A 27,369-nucleotide genomic window follows, 5' to 3' on the forward strand; every position below is an offset into this window, starting at 1 on the left:
ATCTTTTTTCTGCTTTTTTCTGTTTTATAGGCCTATTTCCACTTGCAGGAAAATTAAATCCAAACAATTGATGCGTTCTATTAAAAGCCTTATCCTCTTACGGTCACCAGTGGGCGCAGACAAGGGCCTAACCGACAGGTTGGGTGGCCAGCCTCAGTCTCGGTAGTCAGTGCCTGCAGACTCTAGCCTGGCGGGGCCTCACCCAGGGCTCTCTGCCTGCCTGATGCTCTCACATCCTGATCCCAGGCTTTCCATTGGGCGGGTACAATCATTCGGTCCAGTCTGGCCTCATTTCCCAACAGCCTGCCAGGACCACAGGAGGAAGAGCCACGTCCCCAAACAACAGGCACAGGGTCAGACACTGATGGGAGGGCCACACTTCACAGCTAGCCACACTCGTGTGTTATACGCATCAGCTCACTGCACCTTCCAGCCACCCTCTGAGGGTGGAGGCTGTTGCCACCCGGCAGAGAGGTCAGGTGGCCGCCCAAGGCTCCAGCTACCCTGTAATGGAGCGGCTCAGGTCTCTGCCTGCAGGCACTGTGCACACTGTCGTGTAGAGACCAGGAGGCCTCGTGGCACCTCAAGAAAATCCAAAGTAACAGCAAATCCAGAGATGGCCTGGTCTTCCCCCTCACCACCCAGCATCGTCGGGGAGACCTCATGGCCCAGGTCTCGGAGTCCCAGGTCAGTATTCTCCCGTCACACCCTGCCAGGGGGTGAGGAGGAGGAGAGGCGAGCTGCCAGGCTGGGCCCTGGCGTGATACTCCGCGTGGCGCGGAAGGGTCCGTGCTCTGGCGCTGTGAGGAGGAAGGGAAACATTGATCTGACCTCTAAGGCTCCCTGTGGGAAGCCCCGAGGATTGGGAAGGGCCACTAACCCTCCTGTGTCTCTAAATAGCTCTTTATCGCAAGGGCCCCCACGCAAAAGACCACCCAGATCTCCTTCCGCAGGCGCCACGGCGAGCCCAGGTGATGAGCTGCTCTGTAAACTGAGGAGGAGCTGAGGGAAGCCAGGGATGGGGCTTCCTCTGAGCTCTTCTCTCCCATTCCTCAGAGAAGCTCAAGGCGGGGACCCCTTCCCTAGCAGGCTCAGGCCAGTCACTTTCCCCCAGCCAGATCATTGTGAGGGTTCATCATGGTCTCTCGACTTTTATGACGAGGGAAACGAGTGACGGAAGTAGGCCCAGCCAGGAGAGAGGAACTTAGTGCGGGTCATATAACTAAGGACAAGTGGATGGCTGCATACAGATGCTAGGGGACCCAAAACAGTCTTTTGTATCTGAAAGAATGAAGACTTCTTGGAAGAGGTGGGACCCAGCTGGTCTGGGAAAATGGGAGGGTCAGAAAAGAACAAAAGAACAAAAGAAAAGGGAAGGTGTTCTAGGGATCAGGCCCTAGCCGGTTTGGCTCAGTGGCTAGATCATTGGCCTGTGGACTGACGGGTCCCAGGTTCAATTCCGGTCAAGGGCACATGCCCGGGTTGTGGACTCAATCCCCAGTAGGGGATCTGCAGGAGGCAGCTACTCAATGATTCTCATCACTGATGTTTCTCTCTCTCTCTCTACCTCTCTGAAATCAATAAAAATATATTTAAAATTAAAAAAATAATTAAAAACAACAACAAAACCCATAACATCTATGAGGGGCAATAAAGCAGGGTGCAATAAAACGAGGTATGTCTGTATTTCCTTCGATAATCTGGATGCTTGCACCATCGGTCAGTCAGCCACAGCACGGGTGTTTTTACGCCCTGCCCAGGTGCCAACAAGAACTGGAAACAAAACAAGATTCTGAGAGGCAGGAGAGCTGCCTGGGCCCTAGCAAGAGGGTCTGACTGAGGATGAAGGTAGAGTTCTATTTTCAAACCGAAAAACAAGGCCACCAAATGCAAGGCGGGAAAACTACAACAGGAAGTGCTATAAAGGGTTTTACTTTATATTTTTTGTATATCTTCTAATTTTTTTTACAATAGCATATATTATTTTTACAATGAGAAGAAAATAAAGTTATAAAACAATTTAGGGTGTTAGTAGACTTGAAATTCAACACATCAACAGGGAGATGGGGCTGCCCCCCAAAAAGCTAATGTGACCTTTGACAATAACAGAGATGTGGCAACCAAGACAGGTGGCCAGGCGGCAGTCGGTGGGTGGCAGGGAGGATCAGAGACCGGGTGGAGGCCCAGCAAGTGACCTAACCCCTCAGTTTTCTCATCTCTAAATTAAGGAGAGTTCCTACGTTCAAAAGTCCCTTTCTGCCGAAACCGGTTTGGCTCAGTGAATAGAGAGCGTCGGCCTGCGGACTGAAAGGTCCCAGGTTCGATTCCGGTCAAGGGCATGTACCTTGGTTTCGGGCACATCCTCAGTAGGGGGTGTGTAGGAGGCAGCTGATTGATGATTCTCTCTCATCGATGTTTTTAACTCTCTATCCCTCTCTCTTCCGCTCTGTGAAAAATCAATAAATTATATATATTAAAAAAAAAAGTCCCTTTCTGCCCGGCCGGCATGGCTCAGTGGTTGAGCTTCCACCTGTGAAGCAGGAGGTCACGGTTCCATTCCAGGTCAGGCACATGCCTGGGTTGCAGGCTGGATTCCCAGTGTGGGGCTTGCAGGAGGCAGCCAATCAATGGTCCTCTTTCATCGCTGATGTTTCCATCTCTCCCTTCCTCCCTGAAACCAATGTAAAGAAATATTTTTAAAAGTCCCTTTCTGTTATAAAGACTTGGTCTCTAGGCCCCCATTTCCACAAAAGCCTGAGGAAACTGACCAACTGCAGTGGAGATGAGGAGGCGCCAAGGCTGAGAAGCTGCTCAGATCGGAAACCTGGCTGCTGGCAGAGGGAACCGGCTTATTCCGCTTATTCCGGCAGTTCCGTGGGCAGACCGTGGGCCAGAGAGAGGGCTGGGGAACAGAGTCCCAGTGGGCAGACCGTGGGCCAGAGAGAGGGCTGGGGAACAGAGTCCCAGTGGGCAGACCCTGGGCCAGAGAGAGGGCTGGGGAACAGAGTCCCAGTGGGCAGACCCTGGGCCAGAGAGAGGGCTGGAGGGACAGACTCCCCTGCAGGGAGCCCTGGCACAGCGTACCACAGGGTGGCTGCTGGGGCAGGAGCCCGGGCACTGTCACCCAGGGCTGCTGGCCAGGCGGGGCGGCCATTTGTTGGGAACTCCGGAGGGACTGGGTCACGGGCTGAAGGCGGACAATCTCCAGGGCTCTTTCCACCCACAGAGTCCACAAGGACGGGCCAAAGCGCAGTGGTCAGGGCTTCCAGGCCTGATCGCCATTCCCCAGGAGGCAGAGCCAGGAGGCAGGCCGGCGAACAGGATGAAATGGAGAGGAAGCCACCAGAGTGGCCCCAGCCGGGAGGCTGTTCCGTACACTGGGCTTGGGTGGTGAGGATGTGGACGCACAGTGGGCCGGTGCTCCTCTCTCACTGCCACTGGCTCTGGCCTGTCTTCTGGGGCCACTCCCTCAGGTGATGGCAGCCACTGCCCAGGATGTCCCCGACTCTTCAGTCCCAGACAATCTGCCCTCCTCCTTCCTCGTGCCAGCCCCCTCCCTCCTTTCTAGAGTCTGTTTGAAACTCTAGCCCCCAACCCCCAAGCCAATGCACCCAGCTCTTTGAGTCCCTTCCTGTAAGCAACCAGCCACTCCTCTCCATGCCCGGAGCCCGCCCTCCTGGCCTGGCAGCTCTCCTCCTGGGCAGCAGACTCGCTGATGGGGGCATGGGGGGGGGGGGTGTGCTCAGGTCCCAGGCCACTGCAGGGCCACTGGAGGGGAGACTAAGTCAGCTGTGGGGAGTCTGGTCCTGGGAAGGGAATGCACATTGAGAGAACTGTCCGGTCTGCTTCCTGAATGGAAGAGCTGGGCCTGTGAGTGTTCCCTCTGCTCCTCACCTGCTCTCTTCACATACAATGGTGCGGCCGGCCTGCCCAGCACCTGAAACCACTCAGCGATGTGCGGCTGAGAGCGAGTGGCCCTGCACGCCAGGCCTCAACGTCAAACGGGGCGCCCCCTGTCTTCACCCCACCTCTGCCTACTAACCCGCCCCACACCACCCAGAGGAGACGCGGGCCGAGCTGCCCACGGCGGAGCCAGTCCCGCCGCCCAGCTGCTCTGTCCGAGCTGCTGACCGCCCTGCCCGCAAGCCCACAGCGGAGCTCATTGCCCAGAGCACAGGGAGCGCGCCCTGGGCAGGAGACCACGCCAGAGGCTCCCGGGCGCCGAGATGCCGGGCCACGGGCACTGCTAAGCCCCAAGCGCTTGGGGCCAGCCCCTGGCTGTCGGCATGTAGGTAAACAGCCCTATAACAGCAGCTAATCACCCCCTCCGTTTATTGAGTCCTAGGCACGCTGCACCCCGGCTTCTCTCTGACATCATCGCTGACCCCGCAGCCTCCGCGGAGGGAGGCATCGCTGTCCCTATTTTTGGACGGAGGAGTCAAGGCCGGGGAGGTGCAAAGCCTTGCTCACGGTCAGGGGGTAGGAAGCACTGACGCCAGCCTCTGGCCCGGGGCTGTTGGACTCAGCTGGGGCTCCTGACTTCCAAGTGAGCAATGACTGGAATGGGGGACCCTTTCGTCGTGGTTCTTCCTCTCCTGACACTGAGCACCTGCTCTGGGCCACGCGCTGTGCTGAGGCGCAGGGAACACAGAAAATGAGGCGCAGCCCGAGCCCCCCAGTTCACCTTCCTGGGGGAGACGGCCGGGCGGTGGGCGGGAGGGACAGGAGCAGCAGCGGGTGAGGCTGAGGACAGCAGGAAGGGGGCCCACCCTTGAGCAGCCATCTCTGAAGCCCCCATGTCACCCATGCCAACAGAGCTGAGAGGAGGGCAGGGAGGGAGAAGCCCTGACAGAGCGGCGGCCCACGCTCACCCTCTGCCTAGCTCTCTCCAGGCGGGAAAGTGAAGCCTAAAGGACCAACAACCTGCCAAGGCCCCCACCCGCCTGGCCGGCCACAGGTGCCAGGCTGGCTCTCTGTAGCCATCACACTGCCTTCCCAAGAAACACGAGGAAAGAGGTCAGCCGCAGGGGGAAGCCAGGCCGCGGAGGGAGCGCCAGGCCCAGGACTGGGGCCCAGCTCCTGCCCCAGGAATGCCAGCGTGCTGCTCCCTCCGCGGCTCAGCCACTGCTGCCGTGGACATTCCTGTGGAACCTGGAGAAAGGGCGAGAGGGCCCGGAGTGGGTCAGGATGTTCCAAACCCACAGGAGCTCCGACAGGAACTCCCAGCGCCCGCCCCCGTGTGTACCTGACCTCCTCCCCAGTCCCAGTTTTCCAAGGTGGTGATCTCGCTAAGAAACTCATCCTGTCCTCACCGCCTAGGCTCAGCCAGTCCAGCCAGCTCCAGCCAGCCCCCTCCGCCTCCCCCGCCTCCCTCCCTCCGAGGGGGACTCCGGGTAACAGGCCCAGGCGCCTCCCTCTCCCCACACGCAGCGCAGCGGGCGAGCTGCTGGAGGAACCCAGGAGAACTGGTAGAACTTGTGTCCCCCTTGCCAGAGGCGCCCACGAACCTGCCAGCGGTAATAACAGGGCGAAGGAGCGGACCCGCCTGGGAAGACGACGACGGGCTGGCTGCCACGGCCATGCCAGGCCCCTGCCATGAGGGCCTTGCTTGGAAGCAAGAGGGGCCATGAGAGTGCGGTTCTCCACAAACCTGCCATGACAGACCTGACTAGGGCTTTCCCCTCGCCAACAAGACGAGTCTCCTCTCATGCTCATACCCACCGCCCTCTCTCCCACTGTTCTCCCAGGAGGTCTGACATTCAGGTCTGCAGCGTGAGCTGGAACCTCTAGGGCCACTATCACCCCCCACCCCAGCCCTGGCAGCCGTGGGTGTGAGGGGAGGAGGAGAGGAGGCGCTGGAGGTCAGGGCAGAAGGGATGGGAGCTGCCTTAGGAGGCCAAGGTGCTCTGAGGGTGAGCCCTGCGGAAGAGCCCTCTCCTAAGTCTGCTTTGTGTGGGCGGAATTTGTTAAAGTGAAAGAAGAGGGAAAAGAGCAAAGCATCCATGGTCTTGGTGGGAGAGTCAGGGGAAATGAATATGTATCCAAATTCAACATGGCGCATGAAAATGTGATATCCAAATGAGTTCTTGGCAGGGAAAATTTTAGCCTTAATATAGAGTTCTTACACATCAATAAGAATAAAATATACCATTAAAAACTGACAAATAGCCCTAGCTGTTTTGGCTAAAGGGTTAGAGCGTCCGCCTGAAGGGTCCTAGGTTCGATTCTAGTCAAGGGCACATGCCCGGGTTGCAGGCTCAATCCCCAGTATGGTGTGTGCTGGGGCAACTGGTCACTGATTCTCTCTAATCCTTGAAGTTTCTCTCTCTCTCCCTCTCTCTTCCTCTCTGAACTCAATAAAAACATATTAAAAGAAAAACCATCCTGACAAATAGTGTGGAGAACCTATATATAAAAGAGCTTCAAAACTATCAAAATCATATTAAAAAAATTCAACTTTATTCATAATCAAAGAAATGAACATTAAAATAAGATATAGAAGTCTATCATAAAACATTATAATGATGAAAAATAGGAATAATCTAAATGTTTAATTCTAGAATACCAGTAAAATAAGGAAATATTATGTAGCCATTAAATATGTTGTTATAAAAATATTTACTAACAGGAAAATGTTTACAATACATTAAGTTCAAAAGCAGGTCCCAAACATTGTTATGGGTAGGCACAGTTTCCATGTTTGTAAACACAAGTCCATGTGTACATCATAAAAGTGAAAGAAGACTAAATACCACATTGCTCAGAATACTAAGTTATTACTCAATGGCAGAATTATGATTTTTTATTTTCATGTTTGCTGTCTATATTTTGTGCTTTTTTCTACAATAATCCCTCTCCCTCCATTGCTTTTATAATGAAAAGAAACCTAGTTGGCTTTGAGAGAGTCCTTGGCAGAATAAGTGTGAGAATCACTTGCATTATGTGTACAGTCTTTACCAAAAAATGGAGTCTTCTCCCTCTTTGAAAAAACATATATTTTTATTGATTTCAGAGAGGAAGGGAGAAGGAAAGACAGAAACATCAATGATGAGAGAGAATCATTGATCAGCTGACTCCTGCACACCCCACACCGGGGATCAAGCCTGCAACTTGGGCATGTGTCCTGACTGGGACTCCAACTGTGACCTCCTGGTTCATAGGCCAACACTCAACAACTAAGCCACACCAGCCAGGTGATTCTTCTCCCTCTCAATCATACAAGTGGGGGTGAGACAGGCACAGGTGGGAGGAAAGCTGAGGTCTAAGGTCACTGGGGGTGCAGAGCTGGGGTAAGAAAAGAGATCCAGGAGTCCCAGCTCCGATGATACTCTGAAATCTACAGGAAGCCATGCCCTTGCATAGAAGGCAGCGAGGACTGGGAGTCAGAGGACGTGAGTGAATCCTAGATCTACCAGTTGACACCGAGGAAGATGCTTTATTTCTCTGAAACGCAATGCCTATGAAGGGAAGTGACAGTAATGCAGAATTGCTGAGGGAATTAAATACGACAATTGTTGGCTTTGTGCGGTACAAAGCCCCAAACAAACATTAGATGTTGTAGTTAATAACATTCGTCTCCGATTCAGCCTTAGCAAGAAAGGTGGCCAGCGGCTGGGGCCAGTCTGCATTGGCTGAGAGGATTCTGGATGTGCTGGAGGCGGGACACAGTTCACCCTGTGTTCAAGCAGGGTCTTGGATGTCCTGGTCCGTAGTACAGGAAATAAAATACACCTACAGTGAGTTCAGAGGAAAGGTGTTTGGGGACCTTCTGACTACTCTGAGGAAAGAATATTTAGTCTGTAATGAGAAATCCCTGGCTAGTCACGTGCTGAGCTCTGGGCAGGTGAAAATGGAACACAATGCAGACAGACGTCTGTGACTCCTTCGCCTGTCTGTTTACTGATGTTCTGGCCATGTTTTGGGGCCGAGTTGGGCGGACCAAGGATGCCAGAGCTCGCCATCTAAGGAGATGGGGAGAGGCTGGGTGGTGGTTCTGGTTCGATGGGGAAGCCGTGGCTTCTGGGCGGAGGTGGCAGGCACATGAGCCCTCTCATCCATAACTGGCTGGCTGCTCCGTACAGCGCCGCGCACGGTTTTCACGCAGGCTGGCCCGAAATGTTCCCAAGGACACTGCTGTCTTCACGCCACCAGATGACGGGGATCACTGCCGAGGGGACAAGCTTTCTAAGTGCTGATCCTGTTGGAGATCACTCTGGACCGCTCCACTCCGAGGCTGTCCGCCCCTCGGATGAGAAGCATAGTCTTCACTCTCCTCCTCCTCCTCCTTCCCTGCCCTCACTCCCTTCTCTTCCTCGGATCGCTGTCACTGCTCTGCCTCGCCTTGTTCCTCAGTCTCCCTCTCCTTCTCCTCACGTCCCCTCGCTGGTTCCAGATCCAGCCGGACCCTCCTCTCCTCGTGTCACAGGCACTCACCCTGGGCCAGCGAGGCAGGGGGCCCGGAGCGCAGCGGCCTGTGTGGTGGGCGCAGAGGAGACGGCTGGGTCAGCAGGGTGGGCTGTCCCTTCCGCCCGGCACCAAGGCTCTGGCCTTCTGCACTGGTCCCTTCCTCAATCATCCAACACGTCTTCTAAAACCTTTTTATAACTGAGCTTTTCTCCTAATGCTGCTGCCAACCCTGCTCTCCTGTCCAGGCCCTCCCTCTCGGAGCCACTCTTGTCTTGCTGGTGCTGACATGCCCGAGGCGGGCGCTCCGCTCCGCTGTGGTTCCGCCTGGTGGACAGACGAGGGGCCTCCTGTCCTGCGGGCAGTGGGGAGAGGAGCCGCTCAGCTCAGCCGCTTCCTCCCATCGTGGCCTCCCCCTCCCAGGCTCTTCCTCCATCCCCGCTGCCCACCCAGCACCTGACGGAAGCCTTTTCTGCCTTTTCCGTCTCCTTCCTTAGAACGCACCCAGCTAGGTTTCTTCTCATCTGAATCTCATTTCGAAATCTCCTGCCCAAGGGGTTTCCCAACGCCTCTCAGCCTTGAATCAACCTGCTGTTTACAGCACGCCCAGATGGGGACCGGTTCTGACACTCCGCCCTGAGGACACTCCTGTGCCCGAGATAGTCCGCTGTGACACCTGGAGAAACATTCCTTCCTTATCTCCCAGGAGGGAGAAGCCAAGTAGGGAACTGGCCGGAGGCTGGCTGTACCCTCCCCCGGGGACAGACCTGGGGGCTTGCTGTCACTGGAGGCCCCTCAGGAGGGTGACCCTCTCCGAGGGGGATTCTCTGCCCCCAAAGGGTCCAGTCCCTCCCAGGGGCCATTCCACAGGACGGAATCTTAGTCCCCGCCCATGGCTAATGGGTGGATTTCTGGCCAGAGGGACCCGGGGCCAGGAGCAGCCGCTAGAACTAACACGGAGAAGTGGGTCAGTGTCTTTTGAACAAAGGGAAACGGGTTGTTCTCTGCCTCCAAAGGTGACCCGCTCGCTCCCTGCCTTGGTAACCTGAGCGTCTCCCCGGCAAGGAGGGTAGCGTGTGGGCGGCTGGCGGACCAGGACTGGGGAGAAATAGGAGCCTGGGTCTCCGCATCATGTTCTGGCCAAGAAGCCGTTTCACCTCGATTTTTAAAAAAATGGACTCAAAGCCCAGTTCTGCATCCGAGTCCCAGAGAGCCAATCCCTGCATGCAAATGAGCAGGCAGATCCTGGGTGCCAGGCGGCTCTGAGGCCCGCACTGCCTCCCGGAGGTGAACGCTGTGGCGGACAGAGCCTGTCCCGCTCCGCTCCGCTCCTCTGACCTGAGAGGAGACACCCGATGCCACAGCACACTCCTGCTCTTGGCACTTGGTGTCACCCTTGCTTCACCCTGACTCAGCTCAAAGCCTTCAGACTAGTGGCCATCATCACAGAGGAGACAACTCTATCCTCCATCCCACCCTCACTGTGCACACACACACACACACACGCATGCACACGCACACGCACGCACGTGCACACACACACACGCGCGCACACACACGCACACTGGGCTGAGCCCCGCTCTCGCCCAGCTCTCCCGGAGGACGGGGAGTGCCAGGTGGGATGACAGGAGTGCCACACGTCGAATGGCAGGAGGAAGGGCCTCATCTTCCCTGAGCCAAGCCTGGGTGGAGCCTGGGCTCCTGGAATGGTTGGTGGCTGACTTCACCACCATTTTCTTAAAAGCCAGGCTTGCTCACAAGGCAATCTCGTAGCACAAACACACACACCCAAACACTAAGAGTCGCCTGACATCACACTGGCAAATTTTGGTGGCGGCAACACAGACACTACCCATGTATAGCCGCAATGTTTGCTGTGAGTCTCCCCTTCAACTCTTGGTTACCAAGCCTTTGTTAATCTCCAGTGCGGGAGTCCACAGTGTTTTTCTACTAAGAACACCTTGGCCAACCATATGAATGTTACAGTCCCTTGTAGCTCGACTAATAATCAGCATTACTAAGCTCCTCCCGCCATGCTCCTCGGCCACTGTTCCACCTTCCCAAGCCTTCCCGGCCTCTGCTGTCTCCCTTTCCTCATTCAACAAGGATCTGATGAGCTCCCACCAGTCTCTGGGCTCACTCAGGCGTCTCCTCCTGCAAACCCCTCCCTCTACATTGCCTCTGGCACATGTCCCTGTCCTTGAGGTTCTCCTGTGGGCCTAACATCCTTTCCCCCAAAACCCCACTCCTTTCCCACCCACAAGGCCAGGCCTTCAGGATGAGGTCTGACAGCCCCGAGGAGCACAGGCTTGGTGAAGAGCCACTAGCCAGGAAGAGCTGTGTGCAAAAGGCCGCCTGCCCAAGCCACAGCTGTCCTTCAGCCGGCTGCTGCCCACTGCGGGCACACCTGCTAACATAACGCTATCTAGGCTATGGGCTCACGGTCACCTGATGCTCCGATCCCTCACAGGGAACTGGCTGTCCGGAGCAAGAGGTCCGGGGAAGGTGGGGCTGCCATCTGCCCTCCAGTCAGAATTCTGACGCCTGACGCACCAGGGAGCAGAGGTCACCGCTGCCCTGCAGCCTCATCTTTGAAAACATCTTGTAAACACGCATCAGAGGAAGAAATCTTCATTCTACCTCTGATTAGTTCCTGGCTGGGCTGGAACGATGCGGCCCGACGAGTCACGCTGGAGATGACAGGGCCCGCATGAGGAGGCTCCGGGGGCTGAACTAGGCTTATCCTCCTTCAGGAGATAAGCGTGTGGATGCCAAGGTCAGGAGCAACACAGAGCCATGGGCACTGTGTCCACAGCAGACGACGGGAGCCCTGGGCCTGGGGCTTTGTGAACCGCCCAGGGGAATGGCCAGTCCGGCTGCATTCTCCCTGAAGTCATCAAAGCACTGTGACCACAAAAAGGGCTTCCGTCCTGAGCGACACACGCAGAGCAGCTTGGATGCTCCACCTGTGGAATCAGCATCGAGAGATTTCAGAAGCATCATTTTTGGTTCTTGGGCAGCTGGTGATCATTGGTCCTGGCGCCCACAAACCAACAACAACAAAGCACTGTATGACCGTGATCTTGATCTTACCAACACCTAAGGAAGGGAAGAAAGAATAGGGCAGAAGTCTTTGATTTTAATTAAAAAAAAAAAAAATGGGGAGGAGGAGCCTTTAGGTGAACTAACCAGAAAGTCAATAAAGCAGCACAAACTCACCCTAGCTGGTTTGGCTCAGTGGATAGAGTGTTGGCCTGCGGACTGAAGGGTCCCGGGTTCAATTCCAGTCAAGGGCACTGGGGTTTCGGGCTCAATCCCCAGTAGGGGACCTGCAGGAGGCAGCCGATCCATGACTCTCTCTTATCATTGATGTTTTTCTCTCTCTCCCTCTCCTTTCCTCTCTGAAATCAATAAAAATATATTTAAAAAAAGAAAAAGAGCACACACCTTTGTTGCAGACTCGATCCCCTGCCCTGCCAGGGCGTGGGTGGGAGGCAACAACCAATGTTTCTCTTTCTGTCTCTCCTCCTCCCTCCCACTCTCTGAAAATCAATGGAAAATCCCTGGGTGAGGAGTAACAACCACAAAAAGCAGCACAGACTCAGAAACCCCGACCCAGGCCGCAAGGCCACAGCAAATCAGACACTGGGTGATTCTGCATGTGTGTGTTCAGACTGAATTCAAAAGATAGGCTGAATCGGACCCCTCTTGAAAGAATACCAAGGTGCAAATCCCCCCGCCCTGACTTACCCAAACTTTGTAAATAACAGAGACGCTCACTAGAGAAATTAGAAGACAAAATAGCTAGGTAAGTGGTTTGAGAAGGCGTGGCTAGAAGCCAGATGTGTAGACAGTCAAAAATACAAGGTTAATGAGCTTATCCGTTTGGAGTGACTCTTCTCATCTCACCGAGTCTGGGGTTCAACTATTTCACCTCTGAAATCTCACAGGCTGCTGCTGGACCCTCAGCCCTCAGCACTTCTTCCAGAGGCTGCTCCACGCAATTCTTCCTCAGTTTACCCTTCTGCCCAGGTAACTGACCTGCATGCTTCTTCTAAGAGATGGGTACCTGTCCTGGTTAATTCCTACAAGTTCACCAGGTTCTCTCATGCTCAAGTTCAAAGCACTCTGATCGCAGTAATCACTGTTTGCTGTAGTGCTGTCCTAGCCTTTTCTATCTGCAGTATTTCTTAACATTAACGTAATTGAACTTAAGAGATATTGCACACTTAGCGCAATCCGGGAAACTAATCATGTAAACAGTGTCTTGCTGACAGGATAGGTCCAGCCCAGGAAGCCACATAGTCAGCAGTGTCGTCCCACAGATGACAACAGATCCCAAACAGCCGCAGGCGCTCCTGGGAGGCACGCGTGGGTGACATCATTCATGCAGGGCTGGGCCACCCTGGCTGGCGCTCCCTTTCCAGTGTTTGTCCTTTAGAACTAATAGGTGGGGTGTCACCCCAATATTTTATTCTCTCTCTGATCCAGGCCCGCCTGGAGACCAAGACGGAGCAAGCCTGCACTTGAACCCTTTGTCGCCACTTTTCCAGAGCCCGAGGCTAGCCTCCCTCATGCTCAAGGCTGTGCGTGACCTTGCTGTCCCAAGCCAGGGAGCCATCAGACAGACAGACAGACACAACCTTCCAATGAGGGCAACTACACGTACTCCGATGTAAGCCCTTGGTTCCGTTTCTTTCTCTTCAAGAAGAGAGTAGTTTGAGGAATTCCTCACTGACAATAACATGGCAATGTTCTCCGGAGCCCTTCACCCGCAGCCACCCCCGGAGAGCCACGCCCCTGGCATCTGCCCCAATAGCCTGAGCCTCCCGTGTGAGCTTGACTTTCAGATCTGTCCTTCTCATGGGGTTTTCTGGACGAAAGAGAAACCCGAACCTGTGTTTGCTGGCTGACAGGAACAAAGTTAACATAAAGGGATCTTGCCGAAACCGGTTTGGCTCAATGGATAGAGCGTCAGTTTGTGGGCTGAAAGGTCCCGGGTTCGAATCGGTCAAGGGCACGTACCTTGGTTGCGGGCACATCCCCAGTAGGGGGCGTGCAAGAGGCAGCTGGTTGATGTATCTCTCTCATCGACGTTTCCAACTCTCAATTCCTCTCTGTGTAAAATCAATAAAATATATTAACAACAACAACAACAACAACAAATCTCTCGATTAAAAATAAATAAATAAATAAATAAATAAATAAATAAATAAATAAATAGATCTTGGGGAAATCATCACAGCATCTAAGGAATCCTGGTGCAAAAGTTCCCAGCACCCCTCTCCAACCCCAAACCAGTTGCAGACACAGACCCGCCCTTCTCCAGGCGGCTTTAGCAACCAGATAGGATCAGCAATCTGCCCTCTCCCTCCCAACCGAATCTGTGCCCGACTGGTTAGTCCCAGGGCTGCTCAGAGACACCACCAAGTAGCAGCCCTTCCTAGGAGGGGCACTGCCCTCCAGAAAGCCTGGCATCCCCCTGAACACGCCTCCCAGCCGCTGCCTCTGGCAGGTGCAGAGGGAGGGCTCGGGAAGCAGGGTGCCCCTGGATGTGGCAGCCCGGGTCCGAAGGAGGAACAGTGCCCGGCGGGCAAGGAAAGGCCTGAGAATGAAGGGCTGCGCAGGTCTGAGCTGGAAGACTGAGCAAGAAACTAAATGACGAAACAGAAACATTCTCGGTGGTGATCAAACTCCCAGATTAGGCCTGTTTGCTCTCTTTAAAAAAAAAAAAGATGCACCTCTGTAGCATCGGTTCTCCTCGGGGCATGTGAAACTCGGTCTCTCCCTCAGTCCTCCCCAGAGACAGGAGGGGGAGAAACAGGTTCTGATGGAGTGCCAGGTCAGGTGGTGAGCGGATGGACCGTTCTCCTTACACACATCACCTCTAACCGATATACACGCCGAGCTGACACTCGGCGAGTGTTCTGAACAAGGAGCCCCGGCAGGAGGAGCCTGCGCCTTCAGGGGCTTTTGTGGGGGCTGACCAGGCCAGCGTGACTGCACCTGCCCTCACACACCTGCCCGCAGAGCCTGCGCGGCCAGCTTTTCCTCCTGCAGCCTCAGCCTCACTGACTCACTCAATCAGGGCCTTTATTCTCACTGAGGACTCATCTCCCACTGGTGACAGCTTTCGACAGTTAGCTTCCAGTTTTTTGTTTGTTTGTTTGTTTGTTTTTTAATATATTTTATTGATTATTTTACAGAGAGGAAGGCGAGATAGAGAGCTAGAAACATCGATGAGAGAGAAACATCGACCAGTTGCCTCTTGCACACCCCCTACCGGGGATGTGCCTGCAACCAAGGTACATGCCCTTGACCGGAATCGAACCCGGGACCTTTCAGTCCGCAGGCCGGCACTCTATCCACTGAGCAAAACCGGTTTTGGCAGCTTCCAGTTTTTCTGTCCTCTCTCCTACCTAAGTGCTCTAGGAGAGCTTCTTATTTATTGACTGATTGGTTTTTATTTATTAATCCTCACCCAAGGGTATGTTTCCATTGCTTTCAGATAGTGGGGAAGGAAAGAAGGGAGAATAGGGTGAAAGAGAGAAACATGGATGTGAGAGAGACACATTGATGCGTTGCTTCCTGCTTGCACCCCCATTGGGGCTGGGGATCAAGCCTGTAATCCAGATATGTGCCCTTGACCGGAATCAAACCTGGGACCTGTCAGTCTAAAGGCCAACGCTCCAACCCCTGAGCCAAACTGGCCAGGGCGAACTTTAAATTTAAATAAATCCAAGGATGAATCTCTGACATAGTGAAGACTATTTCTGTAAAACGAGAAAGTCTTTCCAAATTCGCTTGCCTCATCTGGGGTTGGCATAAATCATTTTTTTCTAGAATTGGTTTCCATTGCCACCTAAACTGAAAAAAAAGAAAAAAAAGGTAAAAACCAATTTCTGTCTGACTGCATCAAAAATTCTTTAAGGTCCTACAAATACAAGTAACCATTCCCAAAGGACTCGCATTGAAAGGGCAGAAGAGGCCGAAACCAGTTTGGCTCAGTGGTAGAGCATCGGTCTGCGGACTGAAAGGTCCCAGGTTCGATTCTGGTCAAGGGCATGTACCTTGGTTGCGGGCACATCCCTGGTAGGGGGGGTGCAAGAGGCAGTTGGTTGGTGTTTCTCTCTCATAGACGTTTCTAGCTCTCTCTCTCTCTCCCTTCCTCTCTGTAAAAAATTAATAAAAAATATATTTTTTAAAAAAGGCAGGAGAGAAATGGGAATGCTGGCCAATGCAGGGAGCTCCGGGACCAGCTCTGCTCCCGCGGGGAAGGCCAGTCCTGAGGTGATACCGCCCGCCATTGCTGAGCCGCCTCTCCAGTGAGCACACTCTCAGCACTGGGACATGGTGCCAGGTGTGGGCTGGCAGAGGAGTTGAGATTGTCTCAGAAGCTGATGCCATATGGCTGCCTCAGGGCCTCTCAGTCATGCCCATCAGTGCTCTCCCCAGATGCCTGGAGTTTATTACACTGATTAAAGCAGATGCTCAAACAAGCCTCCACATGGACCTATCCACAGTTTCCATTTTCCCCACCAAATCAGCCTCCCCCTTTAAAAGGGATATGTCTCGCCCTAACCGGTTTGGCTCAGTGGATAGAGCGTCGGGTCGCAGGTTCGATTCCAGTCAAGGGCATGTACCTTGGTTGCAGGCACATACCAACTAGGGGATGTGCAGGAGACAGCTGATGATGTTTCTCTCACATCAATGTATCTCACTCTCTATCCCTCTCCCTTCCTCTCTGTAAAAAATCAATAAAAATATTTTTTAAAAATAAAAATAAATAAAAAGGATATGTCTTGCCCAGCCGCACTAGCTCAGTGGTTGAGCATCAACCTATGAACCAGGAGATCACAGCTGGATTTCCAGTCAGGGCTCGATCCCCAATTGTGCAGGAAGCAGCCAATCAAGGATTCCAGTAAAGATATATTTAAATAAATAAATAAGCTATGTCAGCGGTAAACGAATATAACTTTTGTCTACTGATTCAGGCACGAGGTGTTATTGCTCTGATCAAACTGGCTCTGTTTAGATTAAAAAGTAATTATTCCAAAAGAAGAGTTTCTGGTTAAAATTAAACCACAGTCCACGAGCTATGAGAACATGGACTTTGGACAAACGCCAAGAGGCCAGTTCTGGGCCTCACCCTGAGAGGAAGAAATCTTCAACAACTGACCACATGAAACAAGTTAAGTAAGCCCTAGCTGGGTTGGATCAGTGGATAGAGTGTCAGCCTACCAGCTGAAGGGTCCAGGTTCGATTCCAGTCAAGGGCACATGCCTGGGTTGCAGGCTCAATCCCCAGTGGGAGGCATGCAGAAGGCAGCCAATCAATAATTCTTTCTCATCATTGATGTTTCTATCTCTCTCTCCCTCTCCCTTCCTCTCTGAAATGTTAAAAAAAAAAAAAAAAAAAAAAAAGTTAAGTAAAGTGTTGGAACCTGTTCAGCCACCCTACTTCAGTTAGAAGCACCTTTTAACAACATTAGGAAAGCGAAACCAGCTGTGGGTGGGGTGGCACTGCTGCCAGGTCATCCCGCCTGGAGAAGCCTGATCAGCACGCCTACATGACCGACGTGCGGCACTGTTAGGCGCAGACCAGGTGGCCACAGGCGCACGCTAGCAGCTTCGGCGGCTCCGCCCTGGGCCGCGCCTCTGTTTTGGTGATCACCAGCTCAGCGCCGGAGCTGACTTGGGCTACCAGCCCTGGTTTGTTATTCCACAGCGTGATTAAGAAACAATCACCCAATAGAGGAGAGGCCCAAGGGAGCTGAGAGCTTGCTGGGTCATGAGTCTCTGGCGGAAGGAGCGGGAGGGAGGAGGCAGGACCAGGAGGTCCTGTGAGGTGACTCGGAAGCCAGCCCCGCAGTGCCCTCTCCTGGAAAGCTGGGCACTCACCCAGTGAGCAGACAAGCCCCGCGGTGCAGGCGTACGAGTCTTCCAACCAGGTGTGCCACTGCCCCCTGTTGGACACCACGCTCCTCCGCTTCCCCAGACAGAGGGCTGAAGTGAAATGTCAGCGATAAGCCCCGCCAGGTGATCTCCAGCAAGGCACCACCTTCTAAGTCTCAGTTTCCACATCTATAATACGGAGGCGGCGGTAAGAACACCTGTCCTGCCAAAACCGGTTTGGCTCAGTGGATAGAGCGTCAGCCTGCGGACTGAAGGGTCCCGGGTTCGATTCCGGACGGGGGCATGTACCTCGGTTGTGGACAAATCCCCAGTGGGGGGTGTGCGGGAGGCAGCTGGTCCATGTTTCTAGCTCTCTATCCCTCTCTCTTCCTCTTTGTAAAAACAATAAAACAGCCGAAACCGGTTTGGCTCAGTGGTAGAGCGTCGGTCTGTGAACTGTAAGGTCCCAGGTTCGATTCCGGTCAAGGGCATGTACATTGGATGCGGGCACATCCCTGGTAGGTCAATGTTTCTCTCTCATCGACGTTTCTAACTCTCTATCCCTCTCTCTTCCTCTCTGTAAAAAATCAATAAAATATATATATTTTTAAAAAACTCAATAAAACATATTTTTAAAAAAGATATGAAAAAAACAACAAAAACACCTGTCCTTCACCAGGAGGAAATGAATGAAATAACTTTGCCTGCCTTCCTGCCTCCTGCCTCCACATAACCCAGGTCACTTTCCTGAGTGTCTTTCTCTGCAGTGTCTCTGAACTACGAGCGAATTATAAAAAATATGTAATCATGTTATTCTGAGCTTTAAAAGCGAGTGGCTTCTCTTCTATTGGCTTTAAACACAATTTTCAAAGCATTTTTTCTATAAGCATTTATCATCATTGAAATCAATTTTCTGGCGATGGTGTGTTCAGTGGCTCATTTCCTCCCTAGATGATGTGGGGACCTGTGCTAGTATGTCCTCCGTCAGCATTTCACTCCCGTACCCACCTCTCTGGTGCCTATTGCACAGTAAAGCCTGATAATTATTTGTTGACTAAGCACATGGGTGAATCATAGGAACTGGGGAAGGCCGGCCAGAAGCAGAGAGGGCAAAGTCAGAGATGGCGGGGAATCCTTTCTCAAGAGCAGCACAGACTAATATTAAAAATAAAAGGGCCGGTGATGAAAAGATTGGAAACCAGACAGAGGCGGTGGTTGCACAACAGTGTGAATGCACTAAATGCCACTGGATTGTACACTTTAATACTGCTAATTATATGTTCTGTGAATTTTACCTCGATCATAAAAAAAATGAAAGGACAGAACTGTAATACAATCATTATGATCCGTGATGATTTAGACCCTCTTCGCATACGTGATGAAGTCAGCTCTGTGCCCTCCTTGACGGTTCACATAAATATCTCCACATACATGGTTTTACTCGCTCCTCCCAACATGGGCTCGCGGACAAGGAGAATGAGGAGTGCAGATGTTCATTCAGTGACTTCCTGTCCCTCCAGCAGGCCCGGCACTTGCCCCTCAGGCTCTGTCCCTGCCGCCCTTGCCCGGAAAGGACTTTCTCCAAACAGCTGCTCCCCCTCCCCTCCCATGGGCCCTGCTCATCAGACAGGCCCTCCCTACAGGGCCGCACACACCGCCACCCTCTCTCCTCGCCCTGTTTGCCTCTCCTTCAAAATTCTTAGCTCACATCACATGTCATCCTCACTGTTCTGTCTCCTTCCACACAGCATACACTTCAAGAGGCCAGGGCGACTTGTCAGTTTGGTCTCTGTTAAAATCCTGACCTCTGGGCCAAAGCCGGTTTGGCTCAGTGGATAGAGCGTCGGCATGTGGACTCAAGGGTCGCAGGTTCGATTACGGTCAAGGGCATGTACCTTTGTTGCGGGCACATCCCCAGTGGAGGGTGTGCAAGAGGCAGCTGGTCGATGATTCTCTCTCATCGATGAGTCTAACTCTCTATCCCTCTCTCTTACTCTCTGTAAAAAGTCAATAAAATATATATATATATATTTTTTTTTAAATCCCAACCTCTGGAATAGTGCCTGGCAAATAACAGGTGCCTCCTAAATATCTGTAAAGTGAAAAAGTGGTAGAATTTTATGGATCTTGGCTGGATCTTCTTGGGCCGCACAGAAAAAGAAAACGACAACGTGACTGAGATAAACACCAGTTGTTAATGAGCTGTAACGAAGTGTACCTTGTTCACAAATCAGTCCCTGCGTGCTCCTGGTCCTGGGGCAGGGCGCCTGACTGCTGTGTCCCTGGCTCTCCGCACGGTTTTGATCACGCAGTATTAGGCACTTGTCTATGTATCAATAAGAAAAGTGGATTCTGAGCAACACAGACAGGAACAGAACCGGCCACAACAGAACCAGGTCCCACCCTAGGCACGCACATCAGGGGTGGGGCGTCTCTGAGGAGGAGAGGAGGGGGAGGAGAAGGAGGAAGGGAAGGAGAAGGAGGAAGAAGAATGTGCTGGGCAAGGGTCAGAGTCCAAGTGGCAGCAGAGAGCGGCCCCCAGGGCGTGTATTCTGGGTAGAAACGGCTCTGCAATGCGAACCTCACAGTTACTTCTCACTCCCAGGGAAGCTGGCAGGGCTGGCCTAGAGCAGGGTCAGTGTGATCTGACAGGATGAACACTCTTGCAAGGTGGACAGTGAATTTCTGCGACAAGGCGCCATCCCATAATAGTGCCCAGCAGCAGCCGCCACCTTCCTCCAGTTCCTAAATCAGGGGCCAGGCATGATGGAGCTGGTGTCACACCAGAACCCAGATTAGGAGTCACTCCTAAAGCTAGTCAGCTTCCTTCCTTCCTTCCTTCCTTCCTTCCTTCCTTCCTTCCTTCCTTCCTTCTTTTCTTCCTCCCTCCCTCCCTCCCTTCCTTCCTTTCTCCCTTCCTCCCCTTCTTTCCTTCAATTTCAAGCTATATAAAACTATGGTACACACACGTACATGCACACATTGCCCCTAAAAGCTTCCTTATAATACACCCAAAGTACATAGTTCAAAATACAAGCCAATGACTTATCACAAAACAAATTAAACAGAAAAAAAAAACAACAACAACAAATTAAACAGAAAAACATCACAGCATAATTTGTACAGCTGCCACTGCTTTTGCCACTTTCCATGGTACCACTGACAATTCATCTCAGGAACGAGGACAGTCAGCTTTGTCCTGCACTACGGCGCACGCGCCTGCTCCCTGCGGGCACTCAGGCATGGGGAGGTTTGTAGTTTTCCTCAATTCCCACAACATTTAGAAAAAGACAAGCAAAACCAAACACAGTGTTTTTATCTTATACTGCATTTAGCCCTAACTGGTTTGGCTCAGTGGATAGAGCGTTGGCCTGCGGACTGAAGGGTCTCAGGTTCGATTCCAGCCAAGGGCACATGCCTAGGTTGTGGGCTTGATCCCCAGTGGGGGGCATGCAGAGTGAGGTTGATGGCATAGAGCAACCACTATTATCTCTAAGCCTGGTGCCTCCCTCCTCACCACCATTCACAACCAGGAAATCCTGCTAAACAGGACATCTAAAACCCTCTCCAATCTATCCTCTTTTCGTTTCCGTTTGTCTGCCTTAGTCCATAACCTCGTCCTCTCTCCCCTGAACTATTCATTATGCGCTAATAATTGCACCTCCTGCTTTGCTGAACACCTACTCTGTGTCAGACAGAGCACCACTCAGCGCCCCCCTCTGACCCACTCCCACGCTGTACCCAGTTGATTGGGAACTCTGGGCTTGGAACATTATGTCAAGCAAAGATCTGATGCTGTCATTCTCCCTGTCACCTACAGAACAAAGGCTAACTTCCTTAATCCTGAATCAAGGCTGGCCCTAGGCTCTGCCCAAGCTCCCATCCTACCAGCCTCTAGAATACCCTCTCTCCTCCCGTTCCTGAGGGAGCAGGCAGGTCCTGGTCCATGTACCTTGGCAAACACTATTCTCTCTGCTTAGAAAGTTGATGTGTCCTCTTCTCACCCACTGTTACCTCCTCACCCTTTGAAGTCCAGCCTAAAATGGTTATCTCCACCGAAGGCTTCTCTGATCTCCTCCCTAATTAGCCCCCTGGGGTCGGGCCTTCCCTTCTCTGTGGTTCCCATGCACTTGGTGCGCAGCTCCCTCACAGCGCGTGGTGATCTCTTGCTGAGACATCTGTCTCCACATGAGAAGGGAGGCCAAGGGCAAGGCCTCGCGCTACACTTTGGCTGCCTTCCCAACTGGCACATGCTCAGTACTGGCTGAATGAATGAATGGGATGGACCGAGAGGACATTTTCATAAAACCAAACTATAATGTCACTTTAAACACATCCTGTTGCAGGAAACAGGAATTTTGGAGAATATGCAAAGAAAAAAATAGGATGATAAAATGTTTAAAAATCACTCAGGAGCCCTCAATTCTCTGAATTGTGTGCATTTTAGTTAATTTTAGTAAAAAGGGATATTATAAAGTACTAGCTCTCTAGATGATTGAAAGTATCTATACATGCCCTAGGTTTTGCTCAGTGGTTAGAGCATAGGCCTTTGGACTGAAGGGTCCCAGGTTTGATTTCAGTCGAGGGCATGTACCGTGGTTGTGGGCACATCCCCAGTAGGGGGTGTGCAGGAGGCAGCTGATCCATGTTTCTCTCTCATCGATGTTTCTAACTCTCTGTCCCTCTCCCTTCCTCTCTGAAAAAAAAAAAAAAAAAATCAATAATAAAATATTTTAAGAAAAGAAAATATCTATACCTACAAGGTGGCTGCCATTTCCCAGGTTCTTGATCTCCACTTTTTCTTTCTGTGGCTTCAGTGAAGTGCGGCGCTCTCCCAAGAGAAAATGCAATCCAGCCAAAGAAAAAGTCTGATTGCGGGGTTCATAATGTACGTGCTGTGCAGTGCAATCCGAGAGAGCCGCGCGACAGGACACTGTCCATGCTGACCTCATGCGTGTGCAGGCCTCTTCCAAGAGAGGCAGCACGTTCTCGGCGCCCAGAGAAGCCCGCCAGAGGAGGCTCGGAGTGGATGGCCTCGGGAAGGCAGAGATCTGGGGGGGAGATAAACATCATTGCTTTTCGGCATTTGTGGTCTTAAAAACTTGCCGCTGAAGCACTCATTCAACAAGCGCTCCCTGGGTGAATGGGAGGTCGTTGCACAGCCTCCCTCCCTGCCCCCTGGGCGGGCTCAGAGCCCTGGCTTTGACGGGCTACAAAACCGAGGTGGCCATCTAGCAGTGTGGCTCTGAGCTCGGGCTGCTGGGCTCAAGCCTGGCCCTTGCAGTTTCTAGTTGGTAGAGTTGATAGAGTAAGAGTTCCTACTCTAACTTTCAGTATACAGCAGATAGAAGCATGGACTAATTAGATAAATCCATCTGGACACAATTAGGTAATTCCAGAATATATATATGGCAATCCGTAAACAAGAGAGTTAAAATTAAACATTGCATAAAAAGGATAAGAAGGTAAAATGAAGCTGCCAGAGAATAAAGAGAAAGAGAGGGATAAAAATAGAAAAAAGTAAGAGCTATAATTCAGGCTCCAATATCCTGTAGTAGAACTACAGAAATTGGGATAAAAATGCAGACTGAGCCAAAACCGGTTTGGCTCAGTGGATAGAGCGTCGGCCTGCAGACTGAAAGGTCCCGGGTTCGATTCCGGTCAAGGGCATGTACCTTGGTTGCGGGCACATCCCCGGTAGGGGGTGTGCAAGAGGCAACTGGTCGATGTTTCTCTCTCATCAACATTTCTAGCTCTCTATCTCTCTCCCTTCCTCTCTGTAAAATATCAATAAAATATATATTTTTTTTAAATAATAAAAAAGTGCAGACTGAGCTATGGAGTGGAAGAAAACAGGTATTTTCCATAAGGGGGAAAACATAGAATAAAAATAAAGAGAGGAACAACACCATATTTATAAATAGCAACACTTGGAAATTAGAAGACAGTGGGGCAATATCTTCAAAATTCCAAGGGAAAAGTATTTCTAACCTAGAATCCCATACCCAGCTAAACTATCAATAAATTATGAGCAAAGAATCAACATTTTCAGACAGATAAGGTGTCATAAAGTTTACCTCCTATGTCACTTTCTCTGGAAGCTATTAGATGATATGGTTGACCAAAATGAGCCTGTAAAACAAGAAAGAGGAAGAAGGGTTAAAATCCAGGCAAGAGGAGATCCAACAGAGAACAGAGAGAAATCTTTTTATAAAATAGCTTTTATTGCTCAGACCAGTTTGGCTCAATGGATAGAGCATCGGCTTGGGGACTGAAGGGACCCGGGTTAGATTCCGGTCAAGGGCATGTACCTTGGTTGCGGGCATATCCCCAGTAGGGGGTGTGCAAGAGGCAGCTGATCGATGACTCTCTCTCATTGATGTTTCTAGCTTTCTATCTCTCTCCCTTCCTCTCTGTACAAAAATCAATAAAATATATATATTTAAAAAAATAGCTTTTATTTATTCTTATTTTTTATTACTATTTTTTAATCCTCATCTGAGGATATTTTTCCATTTATTTATTTATTTTTTTAGAGAGAGGGTAAGGGAAAGACAGAGAAATATTGATGTGAGAGAAACACATTGATTGGTTACCTCCAGCGTGAGCCCAAACCAGGGCCCAGGCCCAGGAGGAACCTGCAACCTGAATCTAACATCGAACCCTTCAGTCTGTAGGCCAATACTCCAACCACTGAGCCAAACCGGCGAGGGTGATTTTTTTTTAATTATTTTTAAATTTCATTTTTTTCACCATTTATCCCCACTGTACCCTCTTCCACCTCCCCCCTCCCTCTCCCCTGTCCTCCCAAAGTCTTAAGAAGCCCAGGAAAGCAGCTATGCTTGTTTCCAGAACACAACCACCCTACATTACACCCAAAGGACAAAGCACTCCAAAAAAGAAAATTCCAGTGGACAAAACTGAATTGATATATTATCTGTTAGGTTTGACTATATAAATAAAAATATTGCATGGGGTTTACATATCTTTTGGAGACTTTGGGGAAAATTAATAAAGGGTATGTAGAAAACTTAATTAAAAATCATGAGGCTTGGGGGGCAATGGTAAGATATGTACACAGATAATAATTTAATAAAAAATAATTTAAAAAATCATGAAGCTATTATAAATTTGTATTATGATACTTGTGTTATATTATGATATGAAGTTTCTACTCCTTAGATATTTTACAGACTTTTAAAAGTACACAAAGAGCCGAAACCAGTTTGGCTCAGCGGTAGAGAGTCGGTCTGCTGACTGAAAGGTCCCAGGTTCCATTCTGGTCAAGGACACATGCCCCAGTTGTGGGCTCAATCCAGTGGGGGACTTGCAGGAGGCAGCCGATCCATTATTCTCTCTCATCGTGGATGTTTCTGTCTCTCTCACTCTTCCTTCCTTTCTGAAATCAATAAAAATATATATTTTTTAAAAAGCACATGAGAAAAGTGGGTTAAGTATTCCTTTCATCCTAACTATCCCTGATCGTTGTCCTATCCAAGAGACAGGATGTAAGAGCCTAAATTCTGACATTGATGTCTTGACAGTGGGCACTCAGGGAGTCTTCTCTCTTCCCTGGAATGAGGGTAGACAGTGGGTGGCATGTGGAAGACATTTTTAAAAAGTCCCAAACCAGCATGGCTCAGTGGTTGAGTCTTGACCTATGAACCAGGAAGTCATGATTTGATTCCCATTTTGGGGTGTGCAGGAGGCAGCCAATCAATAGTCATCTCTCATCATTGTCGTTTCTATCTTCCTTTCCCTCTCCCTTCCTCTCTGATATCAATTAAAATATATATGTATTTTTAAAAAGTCCCAAAGGACACAAACATAAAGGGAAAAGTCCATGTGATTATGTGAATAATTAAAAATCAAAGATGAACAATACAAAGAGTTGAGACAACTTCAAATCAATATGAGCAATTCAGATTTGCTGTGGAGGTGAGGGAAACCTGTGGAAATGGCGGTCATGGTGAAGCGATTAAAATAGTGGAGCCCAGCAATTATTCAAAACTGGGTTTATAAGAGCAACAACTTGGAAATTACAGGATAGTGGGGAATAATTAGAGGGAAGACCCATGAGGATGGGCTTGGTCCAGATATACAGGCCCTGTGAGAGGCCTGTTCCATTAGATTATTAAATAGGCTACACGGGAGAGGAGGGTACAGAAACAGTGAATGAAATGACTTTAAAACCCAAACACGTAATCACTATTATGAGATTTGGCTTCTTACTTTTTTTCATTTGTTTATTTTCTTATCTCTTTCTTTTCTTGCTTTTGTCTCTGTGGAGTCCCTCATCCATCTTTTAGGATCCTCGTTCAGATGTTTTCTCTGCTTGCTCTGACAAACTTCATTATTTATCCTGTATCTTTCTCCACAGCCTTCATTATTTATCCTTTATAGTGCTGCAATTTTCCATTTTTCTCACTGCATTCTTCCTATGCAAACCAAATCCCACAGCCCACCCCAAATCCATTTCTCAAGTATTTCTCTACAAGCTCCTGGGTTACAGCTCTTCTCCGAGAAACGATCACCCAATGTTTCTTTACGCATTAACACATTATCAAATATTTTCTCTCTCCTCAAAATGTTCCCATCTCCTTCAGCACTCTTCCTGTTTCCTTTGGTCTTGGTCTCTGCCTTCACCCCAGTAGCTCTTCACTCCCACTGTCTCAGGCTTTGATGCTTCCTTTCCTCTCAGATTTACTCTTCCGGGGTCAGTGATGTTCTGCTGGGCTCTGATTCCTCCTCCTTGACTTGCAATGCTTTCTCTGCTTCTCTTTCCCTCTTTGGCTTCAACCCTTCATCTGTCTCGTTCGCCTGGAGCTTCATCTCTAGCCTCTTTCTTTCCCATGGAAGCGGATGCGTCTGTGCCACCGTTACTCCACCAAGACATCCTCCTCGACTTCCGCCCCTTCCGCAGTCTCCCAGTTCATCATTCCTTCCCGCCCTTTCCAAAGGAGTTTCTATCTCAGCGTCCGGAGCTCTCTCCCTGCCTCATTTGCAATTTTATCTTCACTTACGCTCTCCATTCTCGAAACCTTCAAGTCCTCTCTGCTAGATCACGGCTTCTCTCTGGATCGCTGCCTCTCTTCACTCAACTTCACCTTCCCTCCGCTTATGCTCAGCTCCTCATTCTGCCTGGGTCTGTATCCTCTGGACCACACGTCCTCTCTGCTGATCCCCGCCCTAGGAGCCCGGGGCGCCTCTTTCAGCCCCATCTGCCTCCTCGTCCCTGCACTCCCAACTTCGGCCTTCGTCCTGCGCCTGGCTTCCTCCGGCTTCCCCCACACTTCCCTGGAGATCCTTTTCGCCAGGCCGACCGAGGACCCTAACACGCTGACGAGCCGGTGCAGGAGCCGCACGTTCCTCTCCTGGCTCAGGCCCGGCCTGGTTTTCCAGACCGTTTCCTCAAACTTCCGCTTTTTCTTGTTTCTACCCAGCAGCTCCATTTTCCTCCCAATCACGACGAGCGCGCCAAAGGGGATCCACATTTTCTCTCGCACCGGGGACGCTCTGCGCTCCAGCTCCGGGTAGAAGCACTCGCGGACCCGGACCGGGCCTTGGACGCGGGCCTTGCCGCGCGCCCCTTGGCCTCCCAGGGTGGCTGGACCCGCCGCTCCCTCGGGTCCCAGAGCGGCAGTCCAAACGGAAGCCCCTTCTCCACAAACATCAGTCCTCGGCCTCGTCCGCAGCCCACAGCCCCCTCCCCAGCTCCCCATTGCCTCCCCCACCCCCACCCCACCCCCCCGCCTCCCCGCCTCCCCGCCCGCCCGCCGCCCGCCGCCCGCCCACCGACTGGGTGGGGGGCGCGATGGGCTAGTGCGCACGCGCAGACCACGCGAGACCCTCGCAAGGCGCGTCCCGAACGGCGGGCTGGGGGCGGGGCTTCCGGCTGGGGGCGGGGCGGCGGGCTGGGGGCGCGGCTGCCGTGGCGCGAGGCCTCAGCGTCCCGCGCCCCGCGCCCCGGCGCCCCCGCCGGCGCTGGTTCCGGGCCCTCTCAGTTCCGCGATCCCCCTGAAAAGCTGAGGCCTAGACACAGGAAACGACAGGCGTTGCAGCCAATGGCGTC

The 27,369-nt window shown here is 51.5% G+C and overlaps 1 long non-coding RNA gene across 4 annotated transcripts; it reads right to left on the bottom strand.

Annotated features, from left to right (window-relative positions):
- Positions 1-6,911: 6,911 nt before the first annotated feature.
- On the bottom strand, positions 6,912-26,998 carry LOC311627387. Of its 4 annotated transcripts, XR_014795902.1 has the most exons (5): positions 25,530-26,998; positions 23,375-23,429; positions 22,054-22,348; positions 19,516-19,623; positions 6,912-8,758 (listed from the first exon to the last, which is right to left on the bottom strand). It is a non-coding gene; the product is annotated as an uncharacterized lncRNA (long non-coding RNA). The 4 variants fall into 4 exon arrangements; XR_014795903.1 differs by lacking the exon at positions 25,530-26,998 and having other exon boundaries at positions 22,058-22,348; positions 23,375-23,708; XR_014795904.1 differs by lacking the exon at positions 25,530-26,998 and having other exon boundaries at positions 6,912-8,471; positions 23,375-23,708.
- Between the last annotated feature and the right edge of the window lie 371 nt (positions 26,999-27,369).

Source organism: Pipistrellus hanaki (genome assembly GCF_964339955.1).
Source record: "Pipistrellus hanaki genome assembly, chromosome: 9".
Lineage (NCBI taxonomy): Eukaryota > Metazoa > Chordata > Mammalia > Chiroptera > Vespertilionidae > Pipistrellus > Pipistrellus hanaki.